A 17224-nucleotide genomic window follows, 5' to 3' on the forward strand; every position below is an offset into this window, starting at 1 on the left:
AACTCTATAGACATTTTTAAAACGCTCTTGGTTGATGCATCCAACAATTAAAAATAACAACAAATAAAAAAATTTTGTTTGGTTACAAAAAATGATAGAAAAAAGGTTTTTTACCAAATTGTTAGAATTATATTTAAATGGTCTGATACATCATAACGCTCGAATAATTGTGCGATGAAAAGGAAAAGCTTTGACATCAAAATAGTATTAAGCAAAAAAAAAAAATAGATTATTAGTTTGCAATATTTGAGAACCATAAGACGACGAAACCTCTTAGCATTCCATGTATTGACCGTGCGGGTGCCGGGTCCATCGCGTTTCAGGGAGAGGAGCTTCAACAGTGCCTGGGACTTGCGATCCAGGTGTAGGTTTAAGGTGCCCCTGACTAAAGCGCGTTAAACGCTCACCTCCACTGTCCAAGCTCCTCTCCCTACCTAACCATATTTGAAAAGAACCTACTAGGGCTGCTTTCGATTTTAGTATCGTACTACTATAAGATACTAATATATATCGAAGATACTAATATGTGTATATCGAAGATATATATTAGTATCTTGTGGTCGAAAAATGTATTAAAAATTATCCAATCAAAATTATAATTAAATGTTTTTCGTTTCATAAAAAATTATACGAAAAAATTATCTTAGAAATCTGAACGTTTGTTTGATGTAAACAAAAGAGTATCAAAGGGCGTACGAAATAAAATTTTAATTGGTATAATCAATTTTAATTTGTTCCGTATTAAACAAGAAAAGCGTAAAGTATACACAGAGCACCTTAATAACATTATAACAAAATGATCATCTTTCACGTGAAATATTTAAATCATGTAGATTATGTAGGCACGTAACAAAAATTTTATCCGAGCCACGGATATTTATCCGTACTCACAACCTGCGGAGCTAATTGAAACGTAATATACGTAATTATGTATTCTGCTATAGGTCAGTTACTCTTTGTGTATTTAGGACAAAATTATTTAAGCCCTTTGTCACATACGAACATCCATTAAGGCCCATTCTTTTTTAATTCGATGTCTCTTTGGGTGGATAAAAAAATATGAATGTTTAAGCCAAATCGATAACTCATTCGTTCTTTAAATAATGATTCAAAAATAGCTGAACATATATAATTATTATGTATGTAATCTGTTTTATATCAACTAATAATTATATTTGTATGTATATTTAGCATGTCACTCATCATACGTACATTAACTAAATGTACATATTATATTATTAAGGCCGAATTAAATATAACTATTGCCCAATACGGCGAACAATAAAATAATATAAAGATCGTGAGAACAACACGTGCAATCTTATTAATTTATTTATAACACAATATCTGTTTCAGAATTCATTACCTTGTTTACTGCATCATCGGCAATTGAAAATGTCGGGTGTTAAAACTCTACGAAGCCAACCTCAAATTGTTCCCCAGCTGAATCGATTTATGTGCACCTCTGAAACTCCCTACATCTTTTAACTGTTGCTCATTCAATATATCACCATCCCACGGGTTTCGTTTAAAATATTAAATGATTGTAAATATGTGATATCTTTTCGTTAAACGTAAAAAAAAAATACCAGCCAAGGGAAATTTTTATTTATTAATTTTGTCATATGACATTTGTAAGTTTCATATAAATCCCTTCCTCTTTTTTTCTCGGCAAAGGGTAACACACATCCAGCCAGCCCAACTCTATTAAAATTTTCACTCTCTTATTTTTTTTTGTTATGAAAAACGTTAACGTCCCGACCCTTGCATTTAGTGCTTTTTGTATTATTAAAAAAATTCACACAAATGATGAAATAGAAAACCTATAGCAGTAATTATATATATATATATATATATATATATATATATATATATATATATATATATATATATATATATATATATATATACCTGTATTATTAACTTAAAATTTGACACAACGCTTAATATACATAGGATCGGGCCTTTTTATTTCTCCTTGGTTACAATTCATTTGTTACAGCCGGTTTTGTTACCTAAATTAAAGAAAAATGGAAGGGTTACAAAAACCTAAAGAAATTGATCTTCCGAAGGTTTTCCAAAGGTTATATGACAATACATTTTTGTAAATATATAATATAACTATCTATTTCATTCACAGATTATGAATTTAAAATATATAGAATTTATACATAGTTTTAGAGAAAGAAATAAAACATTTCTCAGACAAGCCGTGTTGCTCGTTTGCGTTAACAGGCCGCAAAGAATTCACGACAGAAGTTGTTAGTTCCTTCCGAATTCCAGTGTCGTCCACGAATTCCCTGTTAACCTAGAAAAAGCTATGCAGGAGTAAGAAGCCTGGATATGATTTTAAGTGTTGCCATTTGTTTCTTCGCAAGCAGCTTAAATATTAGTTATAGCTATTATTTCTTGCGATTTTTTTTTAAATAAATACTCCTTATGGAGATATTTGGACTAAATTACAAATTATAAAATTTAAATTCCTGTTATCATTATAATCTCTGGTTATGTTACAAACTGATTATCTCTGTTAGGTTTGATGAATGTATATTTTTTATAAATCATTTTACATCCAATCACACATGTCTAGCGATCGGATATACTTTCTTTTCAAATTATTTACATACTTTTTTCTTGTAAGTTACATTAAACTTTTTCTATCAGAAGCTCATCTTGAGTCGTCTTTGAATATATTTTAGGCGTAAGCAAAAAACAGCTAAACTATATGGTAATTGGGTCGCACCTTCCCTACAAAACGAAGGAATTGAAGAATGGATTTCAAGGAAAATGGGATAAATGGAAATTAATAATTGGAACGCAAAGGAACTCTGGGCTCTCTTTCTCGGGGAACGAATGGTAGCTTTAGTGAAAAGCTGCTTTACAACCATTTTCAGTGAAAGCCAGCTTCTTCCGTCGAGTCAGCTCATATATAAACTACAGTCAATAGACAATAGCCGTACCAGAAAGTTGAAGCTCATGTATACAGCCTAGAATGCAGATTTACAAAATACTTTTTTTATCTAGTACATAAACCACATGCATAATATTTATTATAGTTCTAACTTCTACATAACACAATTTCCCTTTTTTCAATCCTATACTTGTCAACAATAATAAAAATTATACTATTGCAAAATTTTATATGTACCTAATTATAAGCAAATGACTGTACTAGTTCACAGCATTTGAACATTCAAAATAAGTTTAGATACTTCGACGAGCACTTCGATGGAACTTAGTACAAACAGTAGCACAAAAGTGGTTTTCTTCTCCCGTCAAAATATTTGTCCCTAATTAAAACTTTACCCATACATCATTTTTAGAATTATATTTGCTGCTTTTAATTTATTTGAATCTGTTAGGTGTTACTTCTAAAACTTCTTCTTCTAAATTACATTCGTATTAAATGAATAAAATAGTAGGTACCTACTCATGTATAATTATAAATTATTGACTAAAAATAAAACCGACTTCAAGCAGTGAAATAACAAGCAAAAAATAAATTTACTCCCTACAAAGTAATACGTATTTTCATTTAGTTAAATAGAAAATAATATTAAATAATTATTTTATGAATTTGAAGTCGGTTCCGAGAAATGCTACAACAACTTTACTAAAATAACAAATTACTAAGAACACACAATAATAATTGAATATATTAACTAAAGAAATTACAAAACAACAATAGTATTAGAAAAATAAAATATTAATCGATTTTAAGTGACGTGTAGACCGAGCAATGGTTTCCATCATCAGATACACTGCCGAGCTTCATTATAATCCATACCAGTGCAAAGTTCTCATCAATATAAATGAATTAAGTCCAAACACGAGGTAACTACTGTAAACCGTTAAGGAGTTCCCCGCACTATTATTCGTCTTCATCATATGATCCCTAATGACAGTCAGTGTCTATTTATCTGTAAAGTTCTGATCAATACACAAATTAATGAAACTGAAACACTAAGTATCTGCTACTAATCGTTGAAGAGTTCCCTCGACCGTCTCTCATCTCCATCCTAAGATCTACCCCAGACCTTCATCAAACGGTATTGTTTTAAAATACTTTATGAAAAAACTTACAAACGTACTAGTTGCCCCCACAATTTTTGCAAGTTCCCCTCGATTTCTCTGGTCTGCCACCATCAGACCCTGGTTTCCTTATCATGGTACCACCTTCTAAATATCAACTTTCTAATAAGAAAACAATCATAAAAATCGGTTCATAAACGACGAAGCTATCCGCGCAGAATCAAAAAAAGACAAATATATAGTCCTTTTTGAAGTCGATTAAAAACTTATGAATAGTCATTACCTATGATAATATTTTAATTAACGCTAGGAACCCTCTAGGGTCATATAAACGTTTTAATAAGTTCACTGAAGTTAAGGTTTTTTCAGTATGATAAAGCTGACTTTAATATAACTAAGAGATAAAGAATATATTTATAACACAAATAAATCCAAAATATTGAAAGTAATTCAACATCTCACGCAGTAAATTATTACAGCCGTTTGAAAAACATTTCAGTGCGGACACAAATTGTTAAGACCTTCCATGAAAATACAATTTCTTTTAAAACGAACAAAAACACTTAATAGATTCCAAGCTTTGCTCATGAATATTTCACGAGATGCCCGTAACGTTACGTTCAGGGAATCTTTTTATTTTTGATTTCTGAGCTCATCTTGTCTTTGAGAGTTTCAAAAATATGTTCCAGATGAAGTGTGATGTCAAATTTGAATGATGTGTGTACTTTTTAAATGTCAGTTTCAATTTATATTAAAGCTGAATGGACTCTAGAATCAATTAACATAAATATAACCCAGATTAGATTTAAATTGAAGCTCCAAATATGTCCAGAGTTATCATTTAATTAAAAATAAAATTAGCAGTTTTTTTATTAGTTCATTATAACCAGCAAAAGTTATTAAAATCATAGGCAGTTTAATGCGATATTCAATGCAATATTAGATGAACGATATATATAAAATTAATGAAACTTTTTATAAATTAACTTTACCGGTGTCCGGATTTCAATCAGTCCATAATTAAAACGTTAATGTATACCGATTTATGTTCCATTTACATAATAAACAACCATGATTGAGGGTCAATAAAATAGCACCTTTATAACTCGAACCGGTCTTGCTTAAACAAAATGTAAATAAAACTGAATATAACTTCCAAGTCATTCTGAAAATAAGCAAAATAGAATCGAATACCGCACAACTTGTTCCATGATTTTTATTTGAAAAACTTTTACTTACGTATTTCTTTTTTCTTAGCTGCAATCTAGTTTATTTCTAGGTATCGCAAGAGAGCGCAACAAAAACAAACATTCATTTACTTTTTTGTGAGTAGTAATATAATCAATTATACACTTCAATTACTCCTCCTGCTTTTAAATTATCTTTAAAATTGTTTTTGTTTAGATAGTGTGTGGTCACGTAAATTATTTGCGAAACATTGTTATGACAAACAGTATTCTGGAATTCGTTCGCATTGTTGGTATTAAATAGCGCAATGTTTTCTGTTTACAACGTTTCCAACGCCACCACTTAAGTTGTAAATCAGCCATTCCATTTGTGAGCATAAAGCTCACGTTTATGACACCCGTCCGGTTTACAAGCGACCTACCTGCACTTCCAATAATATATGCAAGACATAAACGCTTGCTGTTGATCCTTACATTGATATAACTGACGCTTAAATGTGGTATTATTATATATCATATTTAATAAATGTTGACAGACGTTGTTGTCATAATAATTTATTGATTTACAACATATAAAATTAATAGTTCTTCACTTCTGACATTTTTACATACAAAAAAAAATTAAAATAAGCTATTGAAGTATTGAAGCTTGCAGTACACCTAGCTCGAGATGAAGTCATCGTCACAAACAGTCACAGGAGTAAATCATTCATAAATTCAAATCAATAATGCCTTACTCGTTAGTTCGTCGCTGTTTACGGTGACGACGCAAGCCATAAGGCGCAGACATCAAACTCAAATCAATAGTTTTAAACAACACAATCTAGAATTATAAGATTTATATACTGCATATTTTATTATTATTTGTTTTTCCCACATAGCCAATAACATAGATACGATAGATGTAGATAACATAATTTGAATTTTTCATCTAAACAACGTTAGATATATAGTTCTAGAACAGTAACCAGGTGTGAATTCAGATGCAATAATTGAAATCAACATTTAAATGTTATTAGGAAATGAAACATCTTTAATAATTTCGCGTTTTTTATGTCCAAAAGCAATTGCTTATTCAATTGCGTGTAATGTGTATTATGTTACTTAGCAGACCGTCGACTAGATTTCATGTGGCTGGTGTCACCTCCACACTCCACACATACATGTCGGGACTCCATGTTTAAGGAGCAAGGAGAAGGACGATTGGATTTCGGTAACTGTTAATATATAACGACCTAACATTCATGTCCAAAAGGGTAATCAAGGTCCACTTCGCCCTTATTAGAACTTGAATCCTTTATGCCGACATGACAATTTTTTTCAAATATATCTCGTACATTTATTTAATAATACAAAATACAGACCAGACTTATTTGTGTGTTCGCGAATTTAAAAGTGCGTTGTGTTATGGTTATGGTTCCTTAGGACAACAACATCCCAAAGGCCATCAAGGTCAATAAATAATACTAGCTCACTAACGACCTCACTAGGAATAGGTTCTAAATCTCTCTACAACTTACTAAAAGATTTGGGCCCGTCCTGAACTACCATAATCTATTCTTGGAACGTACTTTGAAGGCAGCCCTAGTAGGTTCTTTTCAAATTTGGTTAAGTAGAGAGGAGCTTGCACGATAGAGGTGAGCGTTTAACGCGCGTTAGATAGAGGCCCCTTAAACCTACACCTGAATCGCAAATCGCATTCATAGTTCAAGCTCTTCTCCCTGCAACGTGATGGACCCAGCACCTGCAAGGTGAATCCATGGAATGCTGAGAAGTTTCAAAGTTTCATCAAACAAATAACAACTATTAACTTTACATATTGGGTATTAACTAAAAACTGCTTCGATAACAACGAAATCTATACGAATATTACTGTTAATTTTCAGTTATAACAAGATATAAAGAACTTCTCATTAACTTTAAATATATTTAAATTTTTAATCACCAGGTAGACACAACGCCGCGCCGTAACAGGCTAAAGTTGCTGTTGTCAATTTTCATATTATTTTCTTAAGGAGACGTGAAGTTCGAGAGAAATTCAATCACATGTTGCTTGAAAATAACATGAAAACGTGCCGATGTTGTTACAGCTTCAGTTAAATACTTTAAGAATTTAATTTATTACGTCTTCTGGATATTTGAATTTTAAGTTCAAAGTAACATGGATAGATTTATTTTTTCCTCTTTCGGTGGTCAGAATTTAGAATACATAGACCAGAAAGATTTTCCCTAAAATTTCAAAAAATTCCCTAAAATTCTCAAAATTAATTTTTATTATAAAATAAAGGTTTTATAATAATTAAGATCCTTAAATGAAGTAGTAAATTTTCACTGTAACGAATATTATCTGTAGGCATAATAAAATGAACCAAAAATCCCGCCTACATAAAAAAAAGTACTTCGACATTAAATATTTAAAAAGTTTTTTTGCGCATAGATCATACAATATAAATTTGGCCTTCACTCTGTTAAAATTTATTTTCACGAAGGACTAACTAAGAATCTCAATTTTAAAAAAATAATTTTATTTATAAAACTACAGAACACAAATATTTACATATTAGCAAATATTTAATCATCTTTAAAACAAAATCAATATTATCCTTGAGCTATAAAATAAAATTCACCAACAAGTTACGATATTGCGACGAAAATAGAACGGGGACTGACCCAAAAACTCATTAAAGCTTTCTCTGTCCTTAAGGATATAAATTTTATAAACACATTTCAAAATATTAATAAAATTATCACCTAAATTTATTTGAAAAATATCCAAGTGTAAATAATGCTATATTGGATAAGCCGAACTAATCTGAAGATAAGTATCTGTTGTAAATAGGTTCAATTCAAATCGCCTTATATGGGATTTCGTTATTTGCAAATAAATTCCGATACAAAAACTTAAATAAAACCTAACCCGAAAGTGAATAAGTTTCTAACTAATAATTTCGAAGTTTTCGAATGAATGTTTAATAAGTTAGAACCTAGCGACGAAATTTTTCATCTAATTAATACTTTTTTTTTTGCACATGGCAACTGAACGAATGAAACTCATTTTAAAAACAATCTTGATGACAATACGCATCTTACTGACAATATGTGATTGGCATAATCTTTACAGCCAACCTGAGTTTAGATCAAATTAAATCAATATCAATTGAAACAAATAATAACAAGGCAAATAATGTTGCCCTAGTGCAAGAACAACACTAGACTTGGCTAGTCTTGTTCTTGGTATTGCTCACCCAGTCTTGGACTTGCAGCAAGAGTCTCGCAAGTCTTAGAATTACCTATTAGCCTGTCGCTATCTATATAACGTTACTTTAGATATTAGAGCAACCCAACAGAGTAGATTCATTATGAGCTTGAATTAACATAGCAATGATTAAGATCCAGCAAATTAATAAAGTCTAAACATTCCATAAGAAATTCAAAAAAATCAACTGACACCGGTTGGGGTTTGAACCAACGACCTAAGCAATCAGTGCCGATGCTCTAACTAACCAACTGAGCTATCAGCTGTGTCCCGCGGGAGTCAGTCTGTTTCTTAATAAACGTTTACCTTAAATAATCTTCAATGTACTAAAACATGGTTTAAACATATAGAAAATTGCACGCTTTTTATATTATTCGATTACTATTATAGAAAATTTATACACGTTTGAAGTGTATTAAAGTGTCTACAATATTTATTAAATGGGTAACGAGCACTTTGTGTTTTAAAACCACACAGAACAGATCAGCATAATATATCTGTGTCTATTTTAAGCACCCGAAAACTTATTTTATTCTTTGGAATATTTGTACTCTGTGGCGGTAATCAAACAGTGTCAAATATAGTGTATGCGGCGCGGCGGCAACGATTGTTTGCTTGCGAAATAGAATCCGCCACCGCCGGCCTCCCGGCCGGTTCGTGTATCTTTATACCTTGTATACCTTGTACTTCCGAATAGCTGCAAAATTTCCATGAGAGGTCAATACCCGACCATTGATGATGCCGACAAGGCACCACTCACTATCACACACAATGCCGATGGTCAAAACTAGGGATGCACTCCTTTTTTTCTTTTAATGGATATTTTCATTCGCTATGTACGTTTGTTTATGGTACCTAGTGTTCGTAATTCGCATAAGATCAATTTAAAAAAAAATACATATTTTTTTGTCTCATAGAGTCCCTAAGCCTATACTCCGATCTATACATACTCCCTAAAACGACACTCAGTCCTAACTGCAAGACGCAAGAGTCTCGCAGGCTTGGTTTTGTTCTAGCTAAAATTAGGCGGTCATACAGAAATACTACAAGACCAAGAAGATTTTGGGCAACACTAAAGGCAATGCATATTAATAAAAGGACATAATTAGTAATAATGTAAATATGATTAATTACATTTAAAGCTTGTAACGTTCAGCTGTCCGCGACCTAAATATGGGTTCTACTCTAGGTACGGACGTAGACTGCTTTCCATTAATAAATCGTTGCTAACACGAATACATTCGACAGTTCAGTAATAAAAACGGAAAAAGGTTTAGGTTATCGGTGTAAATTTGTACTGAGGTTATTTCTTTTGTTTTCCAGTCATCAAGGTTTATGAAACAATGTAATCGTAAATCATTATGAATATTTAAATAAAAACATTTTAAAAACTTTGAAATGTTGTGGTAAGTTTTATTCTGTTTAATTATTGAATACATTCTGGTCATTTTGTTTATTGTAAACCTTTAAACTTGTGAGAACTTATGTGTAACTCGTTTTAACAATTAGTAACTTGCTACTTGTTGGTAAGTAAAACCAAAGGAACTGAAGGGATTAAACAAATAGGCTCACGTCCCTCGAACACGGCGAGATTATAAGGGTCGATTACCTACGACACCCTAAAAATCCCACGCGGCCGCTCTATTTAATTCCTCGCTAACTAATTGCGATAATATTATTATTTTCTCATACTTTATTTTAAATATACACCATAAATATTTTTTTAGGTGGTAGAGACTAGCTGTGGTCCAGTTGCTATAGTTCGAACATGGGCTGGCTCGACCGTGGAAGTACCAACCTCTCAGAGAAGATCGACGTGATGTAGCCTCTAATCGCTGCGTTACGTCTGAGTGAGAGCCGGCTGTCCTTTAACTGTTCCCACCCTTACCTGCTATCTCCTTATTCCCACCCCTCACTTTCCTCAACAACCAAGGTTGGCAACTCATCCACAGCATCTACGTTGCGGATGTCCATGAGCGACGGCCACTACTGCCCATCAAGTAGGCCATCTGCTTGTTTGCCATTTTTCACATAAAAAAAATAATTATTATTAGATTTACTTTAAATTCAGACTTTTTTCTTTGATATAAATATTTTTTGCATTGTCCTTAGTATATTTTATGTCCAATCAGCAACCGAGGAACATTTAAACTATCCTTACAAAGGTCTAACGTACCCAATTCACTAATTACATAATTACATCTCAACACAACCAGAGGATGCAAGGATCTACTCTAATCCCAAGAGCTCTCTGACCTATTTTTTTTTCGTTTAAGCCTCAGTAATGGAGCCTGAATATCATTACCATCAGTATATTACCCCCGACGGTAAATTGATATTTATGTTCGGAAAATGTAATAAAATCACTGTACAAAATATGTTTGTTTTATTGTTGCAATTAATAAACATAATACCAAAACAAACAATTCGTATTAGAGGGGGAAAGTTATTGAGAGTAACTAATTTAAAAGAAATACTGAGACCTACTTTGACAGATGACAAAAGTGTCCGCAATTATTATTATTATTGTATGTAGAAAATTAAAGTTATTTATTTTATTTCCATTTAACATTTAAAATTACTTTATTACGTGATATGCATAGGGCAAATACGTACTAAATGACATACATATATGTACAAAATTACACAGGCGAGTTATTTTTAATTTGGCGGCCTTTAATCCAAGAGGAACAGTGTCAGAGTGAACAGTTTCAGAGGAAATGGTGAGTAGTTTATTGTTATTATTACTATTTATTTATTTTTTGTCTCAGATTTCACTGTGATCTTTCGCTCTCTGAAACATAAAACAGTGGGTGTGGCGAGGTTCGTAGATGTCATGCTCGGCATGCGACCTTCATCGCATCCTACTTTATATCATATTTTATTTCAGTATGTCCAGGGGCACCTTCCGTTTCAGTCTTGCATTATTGGCTCTTCTTCCATCAAGACACTAACTAAGCTGTTAGGGTGTTCTTTGATGCTGTCTTCGAAATTTCTTGTATGATGCAAAAGTTCTTGTTTGACTGTTGCCAGATGTAGGTCGTTAAGTTGTAATTCATTTGTGACAAACCAAGGAGCATTAAATATATGTTTTTGCCAAGTGAGACGCCTTTTAAACGATCTTAACAAGGTAGATAGCCAATAGATCAGTAACGTCAAAAAAGCTTTGATCTACGACAATAACCTAACTTCACGTTTAAATTGGCCTTTCCTGGTCTATGATTTTAATAAAACCCTTTTGTCAAAATTAGATACGGGCGTCGTAAAGATATTGAAGTTGTGGCTCAGACTCGCGCTGACAGCTGATTCATCAGCTTTATTCAGGGATCGCAACAGTTTTGGCATGAGTCTAGAAAGGCCATCGGAGCGCTATAAGCACCTAAGAGTTTCCAGGAGATATATCCTGGGTAAATCCCATGTTGAAGTCATTACATCGCTCCCAAAAGACAAAGGTATTTGTTTTGTTGGCATGAAGAAAACTTTAAAGGTGAGTAATATATGAGTATTACCAGCTGTTTTGTTTGTATACATAAGTGTTATACTATTTAGTATATCGGTATTACGTTTATTCCACCATTTGTGATATCTTGTCATTAAAATATTGTGGCTTGAAAAAATATTTAGAAAAGTTTGAACTAGTATTAAAATCCAAACATGGACAGTTGTCGGTGTCTAATTATGGAATATTCAATAATTAGGTCTTAATATTAGTGTCCGACCGAATGTTCGGTTTCGGTTTCGTTTTCGGTTGAGTTTCGCTAAAAATACGAGTTTCGGTTTACTTTCGTTTTCGGCGGCACACTTGCCGAAACTACGACCGAAACCGAATGTGCATTTGGGAGTTTCCGCGCTGTTATCGGTCATGTTCGGCGCGTTGAATGAGTGAATGAATCCGATCGGAGCCAATGTCGTGATCCCCTCGCTTGTTTGTTTGCTGTTCGTTTTGTTTTGTTGTGGTGGCGAGTTTTCGAGTGATTTATTTTGATTTTGGTAAGTTTTATCTCGTTTTATGTCGTTATTACATAAGAGCGGGTAGTAAACATCAAAAAAATATTCAGTAATTAAAAGAAATCTAGACAATAAATCCTTCTTTTTCTTTTTTAATACATAATTTGACACCTTTTACAATAAAAAGGCGCTTTATAAGTTCAATTTTAATGCATTATGTAATAGCTTACCTTTAGTAAATAGAATAGTAGAATATGAATGTCAGAGGCTCTTGCATTTTTGTATGAAAGTTGCCGTTTTATTATTTATTATCTTATTTTTATTTATAATATATAATTATTATTTTACCGGAAAAAATCTACGAATTTTGTGGCAATTCTTGCTAGTTTAACCGTGTTAATGACCTAATATCTTCTTATTAATATGCAAGATCCCCTTACATTAAGTATAGATTATACCTAACAGACAATCTTCCTTTGTTTTAGTATTCTTCAATCATCGATGAAAAAAAAAACAACGTCGTTAAAAAACAGTACATGGCAATTTTTTGAAAAAATTCGATCTGATTTATCTAAAGCTCAGTGCAATAAATTATATTCACTAGGAAGTTCCGAGCCTAGAAGGGAAACTAATATGGTTTGAAAGTATATTTGTCTAAATACCATGAAACAGAAAATAGGCAATATGTAAAATGTCAGTTGGAAATCGACGAGCACAAATCTGAAGCTAAATTAAAACGACATGATTCACAAAACTCATTAACCACCATTATTGATAGTGGTAGTAAACTGGTGCAGACCACAATCCCTAACATAACGCACACGCAGGCTTCAAAGACATTAAAATGGCCAGATGATAACGAAATATCACGTAGAATTGATAAAAGTATCATGGATTTCATAATCGTCGATATGCTTCCATACTCTTTAATAAATAGTGAGGCATTCAAAAGACTTAATTTTACAGATCCTCTTGGTCCCCAAAGGTACAATTTTTAATCAGAAAAATATTTTCGAACCACTTTAATGCCACAAACTTACGAAAAGGTTACAAGAAAAGTACAAAATTTGATTGATAAATGTGAGTGGATCGGTGGAACTTATGATAATATGGACAAATCCTCCCAAAACATGCTCACTTTTAAGTCTCACTGGCCATTTTATTGTTGGACCAAAACGGCTTAAAGTTATACTAGGTGCTCAAGCACTCGAAGACGACCACACCGGACCTTACATTGAAGAAAAATTACGAAAAATGATAGACAAATGGAATATCGGTAGTGAACTATTTCTACTTTTTCGTAACAATGCAAATAACATGGTCACCGCTAAGCGGGGTCAAATTGAATCTTTAGGTTGCATGTCACACACATTACAGTTGATAGTAAAAGATGCATTGTTTTCAGAGGAAGAACATGAAAAAGTCATTAAAACTTGCAGACATATTGTAGGTCACTTTAAACGAAGCGAGCAGGCTTGTAGAAAATTGACTTAATGTCAAAATCAATGCGAATTACCTGTACACGCATTAATTCAAGATGTTGAAGTTAGATGGAAAAGTATTTACAACATGTTAGCAAGATTATTTGAACAAAAAATTGCCATAAATGTGTACAGCTTTGAACATGGCCGTATTGAAAATCTTTCGCCTTCATACTGGGAAATTATTAAAAATCTTGCGGAGGTTCTAAAGTTTTTTTATGAAGCTACCCTTGATCTGCCATATATGATAACGATCTTGATCTGCCATATCCCTCGCAATTCCTTTGATACCTTTTTTGAATAGGAAGCTGCAAACTAGAGATGCAAATGAAAGCGAAATAATGAGAAACATGAAAACACGGTTGCATGATTCAACGAGTCGACGATTTGCATACGTCAAAGGACATGCTCTAATAACTTCAACATTACTGGATTCAAGATTTAAAGGTATATATCTGAGTTCGGATGAAATTGACGATGCCACTTCGGACTTGGTTCATCAACTCATCGTGTTCACTACCTTCATCAAACTGGATAACATCTAGTTCCTCAGAGTTTTCTTCTTCACTATCATCCTTATTTTTCTTCGTTTGTTTGTTTCTCTTCGCAGTTTTCTGCTAATTCTTTGTCTTGACTGATTTACTTTGTTTTTATTGTCTCTTTTTATTTTATTTTCATAATTCTTATTTTATGGAAAAGATGTTATTACTGATGCTACAGCAGCTTTTCTTCCTCTCCTAGATACTTTTCTTCGTTTCTCTGGCACTGCACTTATGGCATGCGGAGATACCAGACCCAAACTGTAGTGATTAAGCCCAGCAGTCGAAGGTACAGGTTTAGGTTGTAAATTAGCAGTTGTGTTTGGTGCAGGTATTTCTACCAGAACTTGACCAGTTTCAGATCTCGCTTCCAGCGGAGGGATATTGGTTGTACAGCCGTCTATTACAGCATTTTGTTGCACAGCAATAAAGTCCACATCACTGAATCCAGTGATTTTGAAACCGTTGGCTGCAATTTCGCCTGTTTATACGTTCAAATAGGATATGCCAAGCAGCTCCACAGTATCATGTGGACTTAGAGGTCTTTTGTTGTCTCTAATCCACATGCGTATTTCTTCACTATAGTATGTTTTTAAAGCCCTCATTAAAGTTTATCTAACGGCTGCAATTTATGAGTCGTATGAGGAGGTAACGAAACTATGTCCACGTTATTTTCCCCAGCAATATCTATCATATCGATATTGTGGGTATGACTATAGTGTCCATCTAGTATCAGTAAAACCCTCGAGTCAGAAGTCGGGTTGGTGTGTTAAATAAAGTGCTTGAACCAATCTATGGGGTTTTCCAATAGGGACGCTTGAACTTTGACAGCTGATTGCGGCCATGTTGTTTGAGTGACAGCTGTCAAATGCAGTGTGTTATATTCATACCGTCCTCCCAAACCACCATGGCAGGTTACAGTGTCGAGCAGCACGTGCAAATCATAAAATTGTTTTATGAAAATGGGTCTTCAGTTCGAGCAACGTTCCGCGCACTTAGCCCGTTTTACGGTCGCGATGATCGTCCTGCCGAGTCGACTATCCGTCGATTGGTGGACAAATTCGAGTCAACCGGGTCAGTTAACAATCAGCCGGTTCCCGTGCGTCAACGTAACGCGAGATCTGCCGAGAATATCGCCGCTGTGCGCGACAGTGTCCTCGAAAACCGTGTGTTCGCTGACTGGGCATTAGAGCAGTTGGAAGTTGACGCCGATTTTGGCAAAAAAATCATCTTCAGCGACGAGGCGCATTTTTGGATGAATGGCTATGTCAACAAGCAAAATTGCCGTATTTGGGACGAGACCAATCCACACGAGGTTCACCAAGTGGCAATGCACCCGCAGAAAGTGACTGTTTGGTGCGGATTTTGGGCCGGAGGCGTGATTGGTCCGTATTTTTTCGAAAACGATAATGGTGTGGCCGTCACCGTCAATGGTGAGCGATACCGGTCGATGATAACCAACTTCTTTTGGCCTGAAATCGAGAATATGGATCTGGACAACATGTGGTTTCAACAGGACGGCGCTACGTGCCACACAGCACACGCTACGATGGAAGTTCTGCACGAGCAATTTCTGGACATGGTCATCTCGCGCGGAGGCGACGTGAACTGGCCACCGAGATCGTGCGATTTGACCCCGCTGGACTTTTTCTTGTGGGGTTTTCTTAAGTCGCAGGTCTATGCCAACAAGCCGCAAACCACCGATGCCCTCAAAGTCAACATACGCCACGCCATCGATCAAATACAGCCCGATTTGTGCGCCAGAGTCATCGAAAATTGGACCTTTCGTGTGCGCGCCACCAACCGAAGCCGTGGCGGTCATTTGAATGATGTCATATTCCATACATAATGGGGTCGATAGACCTTCCAAATAAAAAAAAAATTTCGCAAATATCTTTCCTACATGTATTTTTTTTTGCATTTCAAAGATCAAGCGCCCTTAATGGAAAACCCTATATAAAGATATGCATTTGAATCCACCCTGATGGATGGTCAACTGCGACTGATCCTAGAGGACAGCGTTTCATTAGCTGAGCACTCATATTTTTTCTGGGAAAAATAATGAACGGTGGAACAAAATTACCAGAAGCATTCATGCAAACAACTATTGTCATCTGAGATCCTCTTTCTGCTGAAGTCAGTGCAGCTACCTGTCGTTTACCTTTGTGGCGGATGCTTTGTGGTATTTTCTTTGGACTGTTGTGAGGCCTGATTCATCCACGTTGTAAATATTAGGTTGTCAAATATCTCCCTTCCACTTTTTTGCTCTTTATTTTATGCTTTATAAAAAGTGTTACAGTGATCGGATTTAATTCAAATATGTACCGTTTTCATAATACCCCTTTCGTAGAAGCCTTATTTGCGAAGAACTCGGACAGCCCCTTTCCACAAGCCTCTTTTGAGTTCAACATTACACCACCAAGGGCGTTCGCTATGGACAGAACCCGGTGGTTATCATATGGCGCTATGCCCGGGCTATACTGTGGATGCAATAAAACCTCCCATCCGAGCTCCCGTATCTTCTAACGAGTCATTAACGAAATGTGTGGTCCGACGTTGGGACCTGACCTGTCTGCTGATGCAGAATGTGTGTTCTATTCAACTTTTTTGTATGGATAAAAGTGGAGAAAGCTGGATTAAATGCTTGATGTGTGGGCTCTGGGCACATTATGATTGTGCTGGTCCAGAGTTTGAGACTTGGATCTGTCACTTTTGCAAGTAATTATGTAACTTCTTTCATTTATCACAATATGTTATATTCATTTAAAATATACAAAGATA

The sequence above is a fragment of the Danaus plexippus genome, assembly GCF_018135715.1.
Source record: "Danaus plexippus chromosome 3 unlocalized genomic scaffold, MEX_DaPlex mxdp_34, whole genome shotgun sequence".
Lineage (NCBI taxonomy): Eukaryota > Metazoa > Arthropoda > Insecta > Lepidoptera > Nymphalidae > Danaus > Danaus plexippus.